Consider the following 19895-nt stretch of genomic DNA (forward strand, 5'->3'; position numbering starts at 1 on the left):
TCCCTGGCCTTCTGCTTTCTGCTTGACCTGCTTAGGACTCCAGGTAAGTGATGTGGTGGTGTCTCTCAGTTGCCCGGGCACTGTGTTCCCTGCTGACTCTTCAACCCAAAGGCTCAACACAAAGAGGTTAGGGGCACTGGAGAGAGGTGGCCCAGTCTGTACCCAAGAGTTTTCACATGGAATGTCTGGTAGTTGTTGGCTTTCTTCCTTCCAAAGGAATACACACTTTGTGAGACATCAAAACAAAAAGTCCCCTCTGATAAGGATTCCTTCATTTTTTCCAAGCTGCTAAGCTTTACCTTTCCCCTCTTTCTTCTGTCCTGAACACCAAAGTCAAGACTGACCTTTCCACAGAGCCTCTAAGTAGTGCACAAATGATATACCTAAAAGTTTAAAAAACAAAATAGTTAATGGAAAAAAGTCACATGTGCACTCTTTCAATGACTTTTGTAAAATGTAACTAGGAAAAGAAAGTGGGAAAGGCGATACTCTGAACTGTCAAGATTTAATTTGTTTACTTTTACGGATATAGTTATTTCAGATGTGTTGTTGTTTAAAACTGTCAAGGACATTCTGCCCCCAATATGTTTTAAATTATACTAAAAATCCCTAGGGAAACAAAGAAAAACAAAGCACTTAGTGAAAGCAGGCACCAGGCTTTGAGCCAGTCATTGTCCTCTTCTCTGTAAAGGAGAGGTAAGTGAATCCACTCTCCAGTAGGTGGCATCTGCGGCTTCAGTAGTGGTCACCTTCCTGGCCATGGAGACACTCAAGGCTCCTCAGGGTCAAATACTTAAAAACATCAGCAGGGATGTAACACCCTCTCTGTCCCTGCCTTTGCTGAAGGTTGGGGATGGCTTGCTCTGCTGCCTTTATAGCTCTCCAGACAGACAAGGCATTCAGAAAAATCTCAGATCCAAGTTCTCCACCTGTAGGTCCTCAGTCGGATCCTGCAATGAGATATACTAGTCAGTGGGCAGTAGACCCAACTGAAAAATCTGGATAGCTTATCTTTTAGTTCCCATTTAAATCTTCCTTCAGCATTGAGTTTTCTGTTGTTGGAGTTTCAGTGAACCTATGTCTTACATTAGCAGAATCTGCTGGGGTTGTCAGTGTGTGTCCTTGATTAAGTTATTTCGACTCTTTGAACATCTAAAGATTCTTTGAGGTAATCAATTATGACATAACGAGAAGTGGTAATACATTTTAGTTATTCAATAAGACATTTACCTTGTAGAATGGGAAGAATAGTGGTTGTTTGAACAACATGTCTTTCCTTTTAGCTGTGATGCAAAGTCACTGTGTGTCCTGTTCTCTAGGCCTTGGTTTTTAATTAGAAAAACAGAAGTAGCATACTTTTATTTGGCTTCCATCTACATTGTAAGGGACAAAAAGACCACCAGACCAACAGGATAAAGCAAATATTGCTAGGAACTAGATAAAAGTTTCAGTGTTTTGGAGATGGAAAGAGAATATTTTCCTGTTGGAATTAGGTATAAATTTCCCAGCTAAAAGAATGGTTTCCCTAGGTATTAATAAAACTTGTGGGTACAACTGCAAAACCTGTAAAAACAGTCACTAGGGACCTACAGAGATGTCATATATCTAGAGAGGGCAATTTCAGTCTTATCTTTGAAAAAGAAAGGAAAAAATGCTATTGTTCTTGATGCTGATGGCTATACTCTGGAATTAAATATTGGAAGATTTTAGAAGAGGAATCCATAATCATTAGAACTTGTGTTGATATACTATAGATAGAACGTTCCCGAATAGCTGAGTTACTTTTAAAGATGTGGTTTCTATAGTTGAAACAATAGGAAATGCTGGAGACATAGAATATTGGGGTTGCTGAAGACATTGAATAGTTAATTTTGCTATCTTTCTGGGAAGGATGGATACATTCGGAGGATAGATTTATGAGTATTTGCAAGTGTTTTGAATGCTGTCTGATTAGAGTCTACATCAGCTACAAGACTGTCTGAATAGAGAGTACACATGCCATAGGATTTTCTGATTAGAGGAGACTTAAGCCATAGGATTTTAGAATGGAGTGTCTTGAGGAAAACATCTAAAGGAGGAAAATATAGTTTGATTTTGGCCTCATTCTCTTCCATATTTTTGTGCTTACTATGAGAATGATATCAATGGTATTAATAAGCATATATTCAGATTAAAAGTTGAAAGGAAATAGTCAGTTACATAATTAGGATACAAAAGAGCAATATGAATTTTAATAAGCACAAATGCAAGCTGTTAACTTTGGATATAACCTCTCCAAAAAAAAATACAAAGGGGAAATTATCTTTTAAGGACAGAATGAGGAAAACATGGCTTATAGACACAGGGTTTTTTTTTTTTTTTTTTTTTTTTCCCCCGGTGCTGGGGATTGAACTCAGGGCCTTGTGCTTGCAAGGCAAGCACTCTATCAGCTGAGCTATCTCCCCAGCCCCGACACAGGGTTTTCAAAAAGGTATTTTTTTTTGTTTTGGTTTGGTTTTGAATTTATATCATTGTTTGTGCTGAATTTCTATGGGCACGTAACACACACATTTTTAGTTTATCCTAACTGAATAGTGTCTGAACTATTAGTTCCACTTTCTTCTTTATTGGTCAGACTCTAACTGGCATGCTTGTAACCTGACTTTGGGCCTCAATTTTTCTGTGGGACACTGACAGACTACAGTGTTTAAAGAAGAGATTAAATAGGATGGAGAGGCTTCTTGAAACTTTGCTTTATAAGGAACAAAGACTATTCATACATTTAACTAGAAAAAGAGGGTTCAGGGAGATGAATTGTAAAGGGAGTTTCAAATTTATCTACAAGTATCTAAAGTGCCTTTTCACATGCAAGAATGTTCTGAACATTTTGGCTGACTTAGGGAATCATTGGGATTGTTCAGAAAGGAGTACAAATTTCACAATGCACAAAGTTCCTATATCTTCCCTGTAATAATCCTCAGGATATTTAAATACATCTCTTTACTGTAGACTATACTATTCCAGGTTCTCATACAATATGGTTCTGAGTCATTTCTCCATAACAATCATTCTTCTCTTGATATAATTCTATTTAATTATGGCTCACTGAAATTTAGAGGACAACAGACCTCAGTCAAGAAAAAAATCAGAAAGTATTTTTATTGTCTGGTCAAACTGTCAGTCCATATTAGGCTCTTTAACCATGATGGAGAAGAGTAAGATGGAAGCTCTTGGAAGAACACAGATCTAGGGTATCAATATGATCTCAAATAAATTTTGTATTTGTTAGTCAAGGATTCTCTGATTTTATAAAGTATCAATTGTTAATATACATAGAGTTTACTAAGGACTGAAGGTGGAAAATAAGTTGCTTAATAAAATTACCAGGGACCTGTTCAGAACAATTTGAGGAGCAAAAACTTGAGGTACCTACAGGCAATATGTACTATCAGGTATCTGACACTCTGCCAATTCAAAAGGCCAAGATAAATGTTAGCTGGTTCTCAAAGGTAGGTGTTTCCTTCAGGATGGTAGGAAGAAACATCTGATTTATGGTGGTTCTGACACAGGTTTCTAATTGGAAACTTTCAAAAAACCAAACACTTTTCTCTAGTAAAACTGACTTCTTTCCAAAAGGGAAAAAATGATGTAATCTTCAACATTAGCTGACATTAATTTATTGAACTTCCTGCTTTTCTGTAAAGCTTACAAAAGGAAAGGATCCTGAATCTCTTTAGGGAATGCAAAGTGAGGGCAGGGGCTTGGTGATCTGAATGGTGTGAGGATTAAAGGCCCATTACATATTCCTTGTTTTTGGTGGCCCCAGACTTTCCATTTTGAAGTCTTTTTCCAACTTTGTGGATGTTTCCTCAATTTCTACTAGCTTTCCCATTGTTCTCTCTCTGCCTCTCTCTAAAATAAAGATATGCATCTGGCCTGAGGCATACAACAACCCTCCACTAGCATTACATGGAAATCCACCTCCTCAAATTGAGCCTGGTGGTGTTGTTATCAGGTTAAAATATTAGGTTGTGTATTGCTGAGCTCTAGGATTTCAGAGAGGTCTAGTGAGTTAGGATTGTATTTCTATACCTGCACATCCTGTGCCCTTCAATCAAATTAGTTTTCCACTTACATATTAAATTTTGAGAAGAAGTTATCTGAAATGATGATGCAACTGCTAAAATGAAAAAGAAAATAAGTGGAAATGACTGAATTATGCGATCTCAAGGACTTTATCACTTCTAAGAGTCCATGAAACTCAAACATTATTCCCAGGGAAGTTGGAATATCCAAGGAGCAGTAAACCTTATGATATTAATTCTGCCATTGCCTTTTGTGAGTGGGTGATGTAGTATATTTGAGGGCATATTCCCTTAAAACGGTGAGGTTTCAATTTATTGACTTGGTGTCATCAACGTTCTGGTAGCAATCTAGGAGCCAAATATTTATTCAGGGATAATAGAATTAAATAATTTGGATTTATATTTTGTATTGGTCCGCCAATAGAATCATAGAGTCACAAATAGACAAAGCTGCAAGGTGACTCTTAGAGTAACCATACATCCCCATTTCCTCAGTCTGTTGTCACAGCATGATTGTTGGTAGTGACTCAGTTTGGATAATAAATTATATTGTCACTGTACTTCCAAGATTGCTTAGTCCCAGATCCTTGAGTTAGAGAAAGGAAACCAGAGAACAAGAGAGGGGAAAGGATGTGCCCAAATGTACATGGCAACTTTATGGCATCTCTGGAAATCTGGCTTGAACCACACACCTAATACTTAATATGGTTGGCATTGATCCAGTAAAATGGATGTTTCCTTTTAATTTGTTTTACATAACTGTTTAATTTGTTTTAAAGAATTCATGTCTACAGTTCCTTTTGCATATCCCTCAAGTGCAGCAGGAAAATTTGTTTTCTTTCTGTATTTTTCAAAGATTATCAGAACAGAGTGAGACAAAGAGCTCTAGGTCTTCTATTTTCAGAATTTCTTAAGTGATTAAACAGAGGAGGAATTTCTTGGTCCTGGTATTACCAGTTAGTCTGACTATCTCAAAGGTATGTCCCTCTTTCCAATGGAGAACATATTTCCTCATCTCTTTGTGGAACCCAGACCCCTTCGTGGAGTGATTCCATATATAGCCTTATAGAATAATTAGACTTTCCTTGACTAGATGCAAGAGATGCTGAAAAGCATTTAAATCTTAATTCTGTTATTTTAATTCTCCATTATCATTTTGCCAAGTGGTTGCCCAATTTATGCTTTTACATCGTTAGCATAGGAACCAGCTTGTTGGAAAGCAATATTAGAAAATTTTTCCTTATATTCAGTTTAGGTCTTATCTTCCTGTTGCTACTATCCACTAATACAAAGTGTGAACCCCCACCGTGACTCATGCAGAAGCTAATTGGTCTTATTCCCCCTATAGTATTCTTCCAGAGATCTGAATATGGAAGGAAGTTAACATTCCTTAATTGGCTACTATATGCTGGGCATATTTTATCTTATTAATTTAGTCCTCACAGTTCTATGAAGGAGGTATTATTATCCTTATTATATATCAGGGAACTGAGACACAAAAGGGCTAAATGGCTTGCTCAAAATAGGCAACATCTAAGTGGCAGAGAAATAATATGAATGGAAGCAAACCAGTTCTAGAACACATATTCTTAACCACTAGGCTGCACTGTGGCAGTCGTGTCCCTTGATCCTCATAGTTACCTTGCTATACTCCCTTACCTTGTTTTACTTTCTCCTGTTAATGTGAAGTTAGTCTTGAAACTCAATTGGATCCCATTCCCTCCACCACAGATAATTAGTAATGAAGCCTTTTGCAGGTGAATGAGATTTTCAAATCCATGGCTGAAAGTCTGCAGCAGTCCACAAAGGGAGGAGTGAGCAGGATGGAGAAGATCTTGTCTCTGGAGGCAAACTTGTGGTTGTTTGTTATTCCCTTGGCTCTTTCCAACCTCAGCACTGCCAATGGCCACAGACATTTCCAAACTCGGCCCCAGTCTGGCTGCCACCTCTGGATAAGGAGGAAATTTATGGATGTTAAGTCTATTTTCAGATCCTACACACTTTAACTTTGCTTCTCTAGATAGGTTTCCTTAGGTCTTCCTGTGTTCTTTTGTAATTGTGAGAAAGACACTGACAAGGAAGTAAATGGGAATGTTTGCCCATGTTCAGGAATTGTTTGGTTAAAAAAGGTCAAGGTATTGTGACCTATAAATACCTAACCAATTTTCTCTCATTATCTCATCCCCAGTGCTTCTCAGTTTCCTTCTTTTTCCATTCTTCTTTCTCTCTTTCTTTGTAAAATCTTCCATTCTCCCTTCATCCAGGCTGCACTGATGGTACAAATAGCATGGTTTTGAGAGTTAGATGACCTAATTCTGGACCTAGCTTTGCCATGAACTTGATCTATAATGTGAAAAAGTCTATTTCTCTCTTGGAGTGCCAGTATTGTCATCTTTAGAATGTAAGATTTGGACTAGAGGTGATCTTTTAAGTACTATGCTGCTTTGAAGCACTGAATTATGCTCTACTTCAATGTCCCTCATCTGTTTCTTTCACTGTGCCCTTGCTATTTATCTTTCCTCCCTCTGATTATGTAACATTGTAATAAGAAAATATCACTTACCTTTGAATTATAATTGGACTTATCCAGAGTTCATGGGTGGAGACAATTTCCAACAGTTAGTTGAACACAGCACCATTTTAATTATTTACCTAAAAACTTATCCCCATGACCAAATTCAATGAAAGAAAACCATATGCAACTCATAGATACTGTTAAGTATTGTTGTCTTACTATCCCCTGGGTGTGCATGTGTGTAATTATATAGATATCATATAAATAAATGGGATAATTTATATTCAATCTTTCAATAAAGAGTAGGTGTTTTGGAAATGTATTAAATCTGGCATAGTAAATATTTCCTGGGAAAGGTTTAGAATGACTATAATCAGTCAATAGTATGCTAGTCAGTTTTCTTTTTTTTTCTTTTTTGGTATGGGGGATTGAACCCAAGGGTGCCCTACCACTGAGCCACATCCTTAGCCTTTTAAAATATAATTTATTTAAAGACAGGGGCTCACTAATTTGTTTAGGGCCTCACTAAGTTGCTGAGGCTGGCTTTGAACTCACAATCCTTCTGCCTCAGCCTCCCTGGCCACTTTAATTACATTTGTGGGCTACGGTGTCTGACTTATTAATTGGTTTTCATTGCTATGACAGAATACCTTAGAAAATCAACTTAGAAGATGAAAGATTTATTTTGACTCACACAGTTGCAGAGGTTTCAGTTCAAGGACAGCTGTCTCCCTTGCTTTGGGTCTCAGACAAGGCAGGTAGTGAGAGTGTAGCAGAGCAGGCTTATCACCTCATGGCAACCAGGAAACAGAGAGAAAGAGGAAGAGGGTAAAGGGTGATGAAAAAGAGTGAGAGAGAGAGAGAGAAAGAAGAGAGAAGAGAGATGGGGGAAGGGACTGGGGACAAGAAATACTCTTTAAGGACATGTCCCCAGTTGCCTACTTCCTCCATCCAGAAAGTTTCCACCAATTCCCAATTACTCCACCACCTGAGGACTAAGACTTCAAAATGGAGGCCTTTGGGGGACAGTTCATATCCAAACTATAATAATTAGGAAGTAGTCAGGGATTATTTATGAAATTTAGATTTTATATACAAAATGGATGTATCTTTTGGGCCAAAAGAATTGTGATATTTTATTTCATTATGGACAAAATGAACTTTGGCATCAGGTATCCTAGATTATAAGAATTTAGAATAGGTAAAAATGAAAAGTGGGATCATGTAAGTAGATATAATACATTTAAAGCATGTCTGGAAAATGGAAACTTTTCTGCGGTACAAAATTGTTGGACATATTAATTAGAAATGGATCCAACAATATGTGGTACTCTTTCCAGATACCATGATAGAGTTGAGAGTTTATTTTTAATCACTATAACTGTAATGATGAAATTGATGGAAATTGTGAATGAGAATGTAATGAGCCTGTTTAGATCATCTTTGCTCTTCAAAAATTCAAGTTTATCATAGGAGATAAAAGGAATTTAGATATTGAACTCTCTAAACTACAAGCTAGAACAGTTGACAATCAAAACTGTCAATTTTGTTTTACTTTTTAAAATACCTGTAATAAAATCCACATTAAATAAAACACTCCTATTTTTATGCTACAGTTTGATCAATTTTGACAAATGCACATGCCATGTAGCTGCCTCCAAAACCAAGCTATAAATATTTTCACCATCTCAGAAAGTTTCCTGTGTCTCTTTATAATCAGTTCTCTCTACTAACCCCATGCTTATGTAGCCAATTATCAATTTTCTGACTCTTTAGCTTAGTTTTGCCTGTTCTAGTGTCATATTAATTGAATAATACTCTCTCTATATTTTTTGTCTGACTCTTTTCACTCAGCAGTATTTTGAGACATGTATTTTTTATTTATTTTATTAATTTATTTTTGATGAGTAGTAGTATAATCTATGAATATTCCATGGTATGTTTATATATTTCCTGTTGATGAGCATTGTGGTTCAGAAAAAAATTACCATCAACATTTGCATATAGATGTTTGTGTTGACATTTTTTTCTCTTGAATAAACACATGAGAATAAATTGTTGCCAAACTATTTATCAAAGTGGTTGTATGTTTTACTTACCTATGAGTTAATTTAAATACCTTATTATATACTTTAGTGACAAGTATGGAAAAATCAAATAATGTATTCAATAGTTCATAGTAGTTTCATAACATTATTTTAGAATATTATAAAAATAAAGTGGGGCTGGGGATGTGGCTCAGTTGGTAGAGTGCCTGCCTTGCAAGCACAAGGCCCTGGGTTCAATCCCCAGCACCGCAAAAAAAAAAAAAATAAAATAAATAAATAAATAAATAAAGCAATTCCCAGGTTTGAGTAAGGGCACTGGCTGACATTTTACTTCCAAAATATTACATTCTGTTTTTGTAACTTAAATTAGTGGCAAATATTTGAAATATGATGATCAAAGCTGGTCTTTCAATGTTTTAAAATCAAATATATTTTAACCAATAATGGAAAATAAAAATTATACACGTTTGGAGTATGATGTGATGTTTTCCATTGTATACATTGCTAATATTTGATCAGGTTAAATATTTCTATTTCCTCAGACATTCACTCATTTCTTTATAATGAAAATATTGGATATCCTTTCTATTAGTGTTTTGAAATATATAGTACATTATTGATATTCATAGTCATTATACTGTGAAAGAGCACACTAAAATTTCTTCCCCTTAGGTAACTATAACTTAATTGTCATCGATAAAAATTTCTCCATCATTTGTTACTCCCTACTCTCCCTGTTACTAGTAAACAATATTCTACTCTCAACTTCTATGAGATAAACTCTTTTTTAAAATTTATTTTTATTTTAAACAAATGGGATACATCTTGTTTCTCTGTACACGAAATAGAGGCATACCATTTGTGTAATCATACATTTACATAGGGTAATAGTTTTTGATACATTCTGTTTTTTCCTTCCCCCCACCACTCCCACCCCTCTTTGCCCTCTATACAGTCCCTCCTTCCTACATTTTTGCTCACCTCCAATCCCCCATTATGTGTCATCATCCACTTATCAGTGAGATCATTTGTCCTTTGATTTTTTGAGATTTGCTTATCTCACTTAGCATGATATTCAACAATTTCACTCATTTGCCCGCAAATACCATAATTTTATTATTTTTTATGGCTGAGTAATATTCCATTGTATATATCACAGTTTCTTTATCCATTCATCAATTGAAGGGCATCTAGTTTGGTTCCACAATCTGGCTATTGGGAATTGAGCAGCTATGAACATTGATGTGGTTGCATTACTGTAGTATGGTGATTTTAAGTCCTTTGGGTATAGGCCAAGGAGTGGGATAGCTGTGTCAAATGGCGGTTCCATTCCAAGTTTTCTAAGAAATCTCCACACTGCTTTCCAGAGTGGCTGCACTAATTTGCAGCCCCACCAGCAATGTATGAGTGTACCTTTTTCCTCACATCCTTGCCAACACCTATTGTTGCTTGTATTCTTGATAATTGCCATTCTAATTGGGGTGAGATGGAATCTTAGAGTACTATTGATTTACATTTCTCTTATTGCTAGAGATGTTGAACTTTTTTCATGTATTTGTTGATTGCTTATAGATCTTCTGTGAAGTGTCTGTTCATTTCCTTAGCCCATTTGTTGATTGGTTTATTTGTATTCTTGGTGTAGAGTTTTTTGAGTTCTTTATATATTCTGGAAATTAGTGCTCTGTCTGAAGTATGAGTGGCAAAGATTTTAGGCTCTCTCTTCACATTGCTGAGTTTCCTTTGCTGAGAGAAAGCTTTTTAGTTTGAATGTATCCCAGTTATTGATTCTTGCTTTTATTTCTTGTGCTATGGGAGTCCTGTTAAGGAAATCTGATCCAAAGCCGACATGTTGAAGATTTGGACCTACTTTTTCTTCTATAAGATGCTGGGTCTCTGGTCAGATTCCAAGGTCCTTGATCCATTTTGAGTTGATTTTTGTGCAGGGTGAGAGATAGGGGTTTAATTTCATTCTGCTGCATATGGATTTCCAGTTTTCCCAGCACCATTTGTTGAAGAGGCTATCTTTTCTCCATTGCATATTTTTGGCACCTTTGTCTAGTATGAGAAAATTGTATTTATTTGGATTTGTGTCCGTGTCCTCTATTCTGTAACATTGATCTACCTGTCTATTTTGGTACCAATACCATGCCGTTTTGTTACTATTGCTTTGTAATAGAGTTGAAGATTTGGTATTGAGATATCCCCTGCTTCAGTCTTTCTACTCAGGATTGCTTTAGCTATTCTGGGTTTCTTATTCTTCCAGATGATTTTCATGATTGCTTGCTCTATTTCTGTAAGGTACATCATTGGGATTTTAATTGGAATTGCATTGAATCTATGTAGCACTTTTGGTAGTATGGCCATTTTGACAATATTATCTCTGCCTATCCAAGAACGTGGGAGATCTTTCCATCTTCTAAGGTTTTCTTTAATTTCTTTCTTTAGTGTTTTGTAGTTCTTGAGATAGACTCTTAAATTCCTTATATGAGTGAGTTCATGCAGTATTTCCCGTACTCTACTTGGCTTCTTTAACAACATAATGATATCCAGTCCCATCTGTGATGTCACAAATGGCAAAATTTCTTTCATTTTATAGAATAATAATATTATATTGTGTATAAGAACCACGTTTTATTTATCCATTCATCAGCAGATGATTGCTTCCTTTCTTGCATACTGTGAATTTTGGTGCAGATGTGTGGGAACACAGATATCTCTGATATACTGATATAGTTTCCTTCAGATATATATCCATTAGTGGTATTTCTGGATCATGTGGTACCATTTTACAATCTGATGAGCAAGTGAATGAAAGTTCCAGTTGTTCAAATGTCCTCATCAACATTATTTGCTATGTTTGTAATTTTAAAATTCTAATGTATTTGTGGTGGTAGTTCAGTGCAGTTTTTATTCGAATATCTCTGATGATGAGTTTCTTTTCATGTGCTCATTTGCCTTTTACTGCCTTCTACTTGTGAGGCAGTAATATAATATTAGCTGATAAGTGATTGAGGTGACTATCTTATTGAGTTGTAAGGGATTTTTTTCCTATATTATGGCTATACTTCATTTGTTAATATACATAAAGTTTTTTTTGCATTTTTAGTTTTCCTTTATTAAGAAATAGCAAGTCAAAATTTGATTTACATTTCATGTATTTGTAAAAAACACTTATCCAGTTGTAGATTTAAAAGATATGTCAGAATTGTTTCTCCTTTCTTAACTTTTTCAGATTATCCTTTACATTTTTGAATATCTGCATTCAAAGGAATAATAAAAATTAGGAGAACAGTGAGCTGTATATTTCCTCATCCTACTGAAAAGGGTAACATCTACAGCAAAGGGCAAAATTAATGAAAAGCGATAAGCCTATTATTTACATTTTGTACAGAAGCAGGAATGCAGAGGTGTGTTTGATCAAAGAGCCATACCATGGCGTGCTAAATAATTCTCAATTATGTACTAAACCCCCAATACTTCCAGATGGTAAAATCAACCAACTCCTTTGTCCTCATATATATATTAAAAGGCTGAATATAGCATTAGGTTGCATCAACATTAGGTATGCTTCTATCTCTTATTATTTTAATGTTAATAAAATTTAATCAGGCATTGATATTTATGAGAAGCTTGGAACTTTCCCCACAATCCCTCCTTCTCTAGGATAAGAATAGGAGCTGGGAATAGAGTTATATAAACCAGTCATGACTACATAACAAGGATTGCATAAAAATCCCTGAAAGATGAGACTCAGAACTTCCAGGTTTGTGAACACATGGAGCGTGTCACACTTGGAGAGGAATGGAAGCTGCAAGCCTCTTCCCACATACTTTGCCCTATGCATCTCTTCCACCTGTCTGTTCATCTGTGTTCTTTGTACCAGTCTTTAAAATAAATGGCTAACTGTGTTTCCCTTAGTTCTGTGAGTTGTCCTCCTCCGAAATTACTGAACCAGAGGAGGATCATGGGAACCACAAATTTATAGCTAGTCCACCAGAAGTGCAAATCACAACCCTGGACTTGAGATTGGTACCTTCTGAAGTGGGAGCGGTCTTATCTGATTCCAATTAAAGGTAGACACCTTTAAATTAATTAAATAATAAGGCACCCTACAGGAGTCTGCTGTAGAACTGCTGACACATTCGGTGTCAGATATGAAATACTGAGAGCATGAATGTAGAAGCAGAAAACTCAGTTCTTCCATTAGGTTGGATACTAACCTATGAAGGACGAAGGACCCTGAACTCAGACTATTATTTAAGAAACAATAGTGGCAAGGGAAATACTAAACTAATTTAAACTAATTCTCCAAAAATCATAACATCTAAACTAAAAAAAAAAAAAAAGCCTACCTGAAAAGTTTGGAAGTAACTCAGAGGGACCTGCAACTGCCTTTTGAAGGAATCCCAATAATTTCCCACTGTAGACTGCAGATTAAGAAACACTAGAAAACTTTGAATAACTCATGCTAATAAGAAGGTAAAGCAAATAAGGAAAGAAAAGCAAGCATGTAGATTAAAGGATCTCAACCCTGAGGAGTGTCTCAAAAGTGTGCTTGTTAGGATTCACTCTATACTAGTCCTTACATGCATTCAGGGATGAGAACCACTGACATAAAAGGAAAGAAGGTAAAAGTGAAGAGAGGAAACAAAACGATCAACAGAAAGTAAGCACTATCCAAGAGTACCATTTTCTAAATTTAAAACTGCAGATTTTCCATTCAAACTACACTGATTATTTTCATAATGCTCTCTACTGGTCAGGAGGGGAATGTATTATTTCTACAACAAGGGAACAGAAATCTCCAACTAGTTGAAAGCAAATATATCTAGAAATAATCAGTGAGTCTTTTTTATTTATATATTTTCTCATTTTTTTATGTATAGAGTGAATTGGCAAAGACAATTTTAAGTTTAATCTCAGTAGCCAAAGCAAGAGAGATTTTTTGTTAATGTAACATCTGATTTATCTCAATATTTGCCAACCTTGGCACTACTGACATTTTTGAACTAAGTAAATTTTGGTTGCAGTGAGTAAACTGTAGATGCAAACAATTCTAGAATATTCATTGGTAATTCTTTTTTAAGACAAAGAAGGCTACCTTTTCAATAAAAATTGAGATTTAAAGTCATTTCTCTAGTGTTTTCAGTTTGTTACATGACTATAAATTAATGTCCTATGTATTGTAGCTATATTCCTTGCTCCTACCCACTAGATGCCAGTAGTAGTAGCCCACCTAAAGTTGTGACACCAAAAATGTCTCTAAATATTGATAGTTTTAAATCAATAATTACATAAAAGATGTTCCTAAAAAACTGATAATCAAAATATATTTTAGAATTCATGAAAAATGACCCATGCACTAATGTTCTAAAAATCTTTAATTTTTATATGGCAAGTTCAAAACGAATGCTTTAAAGAAGAGTAATCATGGTGAAAATTGCTTAAAACAAATTATTATGAAATTTTTTCAGGGATGCATAGCATGTATAAAAATGAGTTTTACTTTTCTTTAACAGTGCTGTTTGCTCATATATCAAATACTAGAGTTTAATCTACATCTGCTGTTTGCTTTAATTCTTCACTTAAAGATAAAATAAAAACCTTTGGAATTACACTTTTCATCATAAAAGAATCAAGTAGTCATAATTCTAATATACCATCAATTTAACAAATATCCTTCTCACAGACTATACTGAAACATGATAAATATTTTCTGTACTCAATTTGAGGTGCTGTCATTGAAATCAATTACAAATGTTTATTATGAAAGATGTTGCTATGAAGTTGGTAGACTGAAATATTGATACTGGTTATTTTTAAATATTAAATTTATGGAATATCCAGAAAGTAGATTAAATTAGAACCTGTTGACAAGTGATAATATTTCTGAAAAATAATTTTGAATGACAAAGAAAGCTATGGTTTTACTATAAATTAGGAGTTTGAAAATCATCTTCCTTTTAGTGCTTTCAATTGTCACATGGTCATAAATTGAAGACTGAAATAATTTCAAATAATTATGGGTACTATTTAGGCACAATCTCATGTGTCAGTGCTTTTAATGTTGTATACATCAAATTATAACAAAAGAAAACTGTAACAAGTTGCAGCCCCTCTGATTCATGAACAGCATACTATCTTACAGTAAACCAAGTTTATACTATACCATTAAATGTGGTTCACCCATTAGTTCACTTTGAGATGGATCATTAAGAATATCTTCAAATCCAATATCTCATCATTACCCCTCGAAATATCCAGGGAAAGATTTGAACTTGAAAGAAATGGTAGATGCTGTACCTGCTTCACTGCCTTAAATTCCATTTGTAACTTTAGAGGAGCTAATAGACCTTGGATGTTTCTCAGTGCAGAAAAATTCATTTTATCTTGGTTGAGCTGGAATTTTTTTTTTCTGATAATTCAAGAGGATGACTGGGCAAAAGTTCATTTTTCACACAAGTAAAACCTTTTTGAAGAAGATCATGACTTTCAAAAGGTCCATGTGCTGAAAGTTCTGAAACTGGAATACTGTCTTTTAGTTGAGATCCAAGTCCTCTGGCATTCATGTTCACACCACTCAGGGAACACTGTTCAGCCCCGTTATAGTCAGTTGGCCCTCTGTGTATTGTTAATATTGATCCTACTCTGTGGTTTGCCTTTATAGTTTGGTAATGGTGTCTTTTGACAAGCAGTCTTATTTAACAATGTTTTCACTGATGTTTCATGATTTACATTTACTGAGAAATTTTGATGATTCATAATTATGAATATTTTGATGTTTTCCAGTTCTAGTTTTTGCATTTAGGATTATGCTTATTTTGAATTAAATTTAATTAATATCCTGTAATTAAGGATTGATGATTATTTATTTTGGCTATGAATATTTAATTATTTCAGCAGTATTTTGATAAAACTATCCCTCTCTAATGAATTTTGTTGACGTGTTGCATCTTGAAAATCAATTGGCCATATTGTGGGTCTATTTCTGGAATCTCTATTCTCTTTCATAGGTTTACAATACCAGACTGTCTTGATTTAATAATCTTGCAATCATTTAATAATCTCGAAATCATTAATCCTTCAATTATTTTTGTTTTATGAGGTTGTTTTGTATATTCTTGGATTGTTGCATTCCTTGGGCTCATAAAATTTATTTCCTTTCTCAGGATTATTACCCTGCATTGTCTCTATGTAATGTCTCAAAAAGTAGCTGTATAGCTTTTCTCTAGCTTTCTAGTTTTTCATAGTGGAGGGTCAATTCCTATGGTAATTAATCCTCTGTAGGTATAAGTGGAAGTATTAATTGTCTTCTTAGAATCATAGAATTTTAGAAAGCACATTCACTAGATAATAAAGAGTGAATGAATCTATTAAGATTTTTTACTAGCCAAAACATAATGCCCAGAACATAGTAGATTCTTAATAAAAATTATAATTCAATATATGCAATCACTCAGACTTCTTTCACAGATGGAGAAATTTGTGGCTTAAAGTGAGGAGGCAATATTACACAATTACTGGCAAAGTTGGAATTGGAAGAACCTAGGTTCACTGACTTAATTCTTTTCAGTAGATGGATATTACATAAATAACCGAGCAACTAAATCATTATATAATTTATTGAAAATTATATACCTGTAAATCAGTGTATTATAGCATCAGATTGATCCAATTTATTCCTGTATGCATTATTAATAAACCTGCATCTTCTGAATATCATTTATATACAAGTCACTATGCTTTATGTGCAGCAGTGTAAAGAAAAAGGAATTGCATGTGGTCTTTCCTTCACAGATATTACAATCTAGTTTCTAATAAGATAAATTGGAATAACAGATATGAAATATTTAGTTTTCCATATATGTTACATTGTTACATTTTCACAAGACTTCTGTGACTTAAGAATTAAGCTGCTATTATAGAGAACATCAAAGACTAGAGAAAATCCGAAGCCTTTTTTACGAGAGTATGTGAATAACTATCTAGTCTCAGAGGTGGATCAGGAGGAGGTGACATTTTAAGCAGTATTCTCATTAATCAGAGACTATATCTTATTGAGTTGTAAGCATTTTTGTTTTGTTTTGCTTTTCTTAACAGAGTATGCTCTGCATGTGGTCAGGTCATCTATATTCCATTAAATTAATTCATGAAGAACTTACACATTTTAATGTCCCTTCCTTTGGAGATATGAAAGGAATTTGTTTTAGGTTTGGTTCTTTTTCCCATTTGCCCCTACATGTACATACTTGAGGAGCTGGAAAACCTTTGACAAATATTACCTTTAGTAGCCCATGTCCCAGGCTTGGTACATAAAATGGTTACATGCCTGTGGCTAAGAAAATCATGTTTGTTTCATATGTTTGACCACAGAAAGCCATGGGGAAACCATAGAATTGCCTTGTCACTGTCATTTTGGCTTAGGACCATGCCTTCCCACAGTTGCCAATCTCTAGGACTGTTAGTCTTTCCTTCTGTGGTGAGTAGACTAACCCAGTGATAACAAGATGCTGGACAAAAGCAATGTGTTTCAAACTGGAATGGCATACAACAGAAAAATGGTCTCACTTGTTCTGGACAAGAGGAGTCTGAGTTGTTTGCTTCTTCTGCTATTAAATTCAGATGTTTCAGTTTAGTGTAAACTATGAAAATATTTTGTGAATTATTTAAAATACAATTTAAATAAATAGTTAAATGCTAAAGGAGGGGAGTCAATCAACTTTTGAAATTATTCACACACTTCTCTAAAAAAACCATTTTCATTGTTTTCATAACCTAGCTTATCATAATTGTTAGTATTATTTTATAATTCTCTCTCGACTGTGAGTCACTGAGGATGAAGGAAATCAGGTAACTCACTCTTACATAAGGGCCAAGTTTTGTGGAGCTGGTCATTCTTGACAATATCTGGATATTTGTTTCACCATGAAGTCCTATTTTGAATTTCAAACATGGTCCTTTATTTCATTGGTTTCTTTCAATAGAAGTCCATGTGGTGGGTTGGGGAGCTGGAAAGTTTGGGAGGCTGTGGGGCTGCATGTTGGTAAGTGGGAGGACTTGGGGAAATAAGGAACACAAGGTAGTGGGCTGTGTCTCTTTGTGAGAACAAAGCAAACAACTTTGATTTCAGATCTTGTCCTTGCAATTTAGTAGGGTCCTGTATTAGAAGTCAGTACACAAGGGCATGTTTTTCAACATTGAATGACAATGCAGAGATCTGGAAGCCCAGGGTTGAATTAGCATGAGGTTGTTAATTAAAGCACTTATCATGATACTTAATCATTTCTGAATTTAATATTTTTTTGTCTGGAGAGGAAGGAGGAGGTGGGAAAACAAACTTGTTCACATTTATCTTTCTGATGGGATATTTATAATTTCTGTAGACAGAGGTTTTCCTCCAGTTTTTTGTAGTGTATACAGGCAATTTCTATCCTTGCATCACTAGGATTCTGAAATTTGATGTGCAGGCAACATTCTGGAACTAATTTTGGGCAGTGGAAAAGAAGAGTAGCCTGAGAGTTAGGATACTGGTTTCAAGGTCTGACTTTTGCTCATTTGTTTTTTTTCTCAGAGCCTAGAGAAATGAAGTAAAATATTTTGTCCACATTTATATTCTAGTATTAAGAAGGAAAACTTGGCTATTTCCAAGCTTGGCTAGAACTTGGTTCTGTCATGGGAGAAGAGATATCTCCAGGAAAAGTGTTCCTAGGAGTTGCTAGGGAGAGGGTGGGTGGAACTTGACTCAGGACAAATGGTGTATTTGACATATGTGATGGAAAACAATTTGAGCACATGTCAGTAAAGGCACAGAAATTGATTTAGGAAAACAAGGAATATACATTGAAGGAAGAATGCAGGCCATTCAAGAGAGACATGAAATTTTGGAGTTCCTGACTCCTGTAAAGTAAATGGTGAGGAGTGGGTATGGGAGTTTGCAGGGATGAAGTGAGTTGGTGAACTCAAGATGTTTTATGGTGTTGTGGTCATTCTCAGGATCTTTAAGCTAATGTGGCTTCAATTATCTAACTGGTAGATAACACTGGAAAGTCCCCTAAATTAAGGGTTTCTTAATATGTTGTATCTCCTTTTCTGTCATTTCTTCTGCCATGCTGTCATTGGGTTTTATTGATGTAACATCAAGATTTGTTTGCAGCATTTTCTTTCCTTGTTTTCTCATATTGTTCAGGTATCAGTGGACCGCTGAGATGTTCCACATTTCCTCTATTGACTTACAATGTCCCTGAAGATTTCTATATATATCCCCCCTTAGCCTTCAGTAGCCTGAAGTCTTGGAGGAAGTTGATAATGAGGTGCTCCACAAGGAAGCTGCCTCTCTAGGAGTGGTGGCCTTCAGGTGGGGTATATTCCCTGCTAGTGGGCAGAGGTGCCTCCACTTGTTGACCAATGATCATCCAAAGGGGACCTAGGCCGTGGGCTGATGCAAGGCCTGTTTGGGCCTGAATCTTTGGTTTTACCGTCCTTGTGGGGAAACCTCACCCAGCAGGGAAGACTCACCCGGTGGGGAGGTCTCGCTGGTCAGTTCCCTCCTAGAGGTTCCCCTCAATTTACAGCTACCACCTGGGCTGGGCTGCGTTCCTCTGCAAAGTTCCCAGGGGCCCGGCCCTACCTCCTGGGCCTGGGAGCCTCACCCTTCACAGATGAATCTCCTTAGCTGCCCCTCCTCAGAGAATCTGCCTGCAGTCCTGGAACCTTTGCTCCGCCTCTAAGAGTGTCTCTGTGCGGCTCTTCCACCCAGAAGCCTCCTAGATCCTGGGACCCTGCTCTGCACCTAATCGCCTGGCTATGCGGCCCCTCCTCTGAGCAGCCACCTGGGGCCCCGTACAATCGCTCTGAGTCCCAGAGACCCACTGCATGCCTCTTCCTCCAGACAGCCTCCCCGTATTCCGGTGAGGTCACTAGGAGTCCAAGCAACTCACTGCGTGCCTCCTCCTCCCACCAACTGCCTGTAGCCCTGGGCAATCACTCCAAGTCAAAGTGACCCTCCCCGTTCCTCCTCCTCCTCCAGGTAACCCCCTGGGTGTTCAGGAGCGGTCGCTCTGAGTGGCTCTGAATCCAGGTGACCTGCTGCATGCCTCCTCTGGGCAGCTGCCCTGGTGCGGCCACTCGAGACCAAGCGACCCACCGTGCTCCTCCTCCAGGCAGCCCCCCTGTGTTCAGGAGTGGTCGCTTTGAGTCCAAACAACTCACCAATCGCCTCCTCCTCTGAGCAGCCACCTGGAACTCTAATGCAGTCACTGGGAGTCCAAA

General features: G+C 36.3%; 1 long non-coding RNA gene and 1 pseudogene across 2 annotated transcripts in view; both read right to left on the minus strand.

Moving 5' to 3' along the window:
• Positions 1 to 19895, minus strand: part of LOC306651493 — a 543249-nt gene that overhangs the window by 376463 nt on the left and 146891 nt on the right. The gene's annotated exons all lie outside the window — the stretch shown is intronic.
• Positions 14611 to 15242, minus strand: LOC306651199 (proteasome maturation protein-like; annotated as a pseudogene). The gene has a single exon. The product of its transcript is annotated as a proteasome maturation protein-like (transcript).

Source organism: Sciurus vulgaris, assembly GCF_902686455.1.
Source record: "Sciurus vulgaris genome assembly, chromosome: X".
Classification (NCBI taxonomy): domain Eukaryota; kingdom Metazoa; phylum Chordata; class Mammalia; order Rodentia; family Sciuridae; genus Sciurus; species Sciurus vulgaris.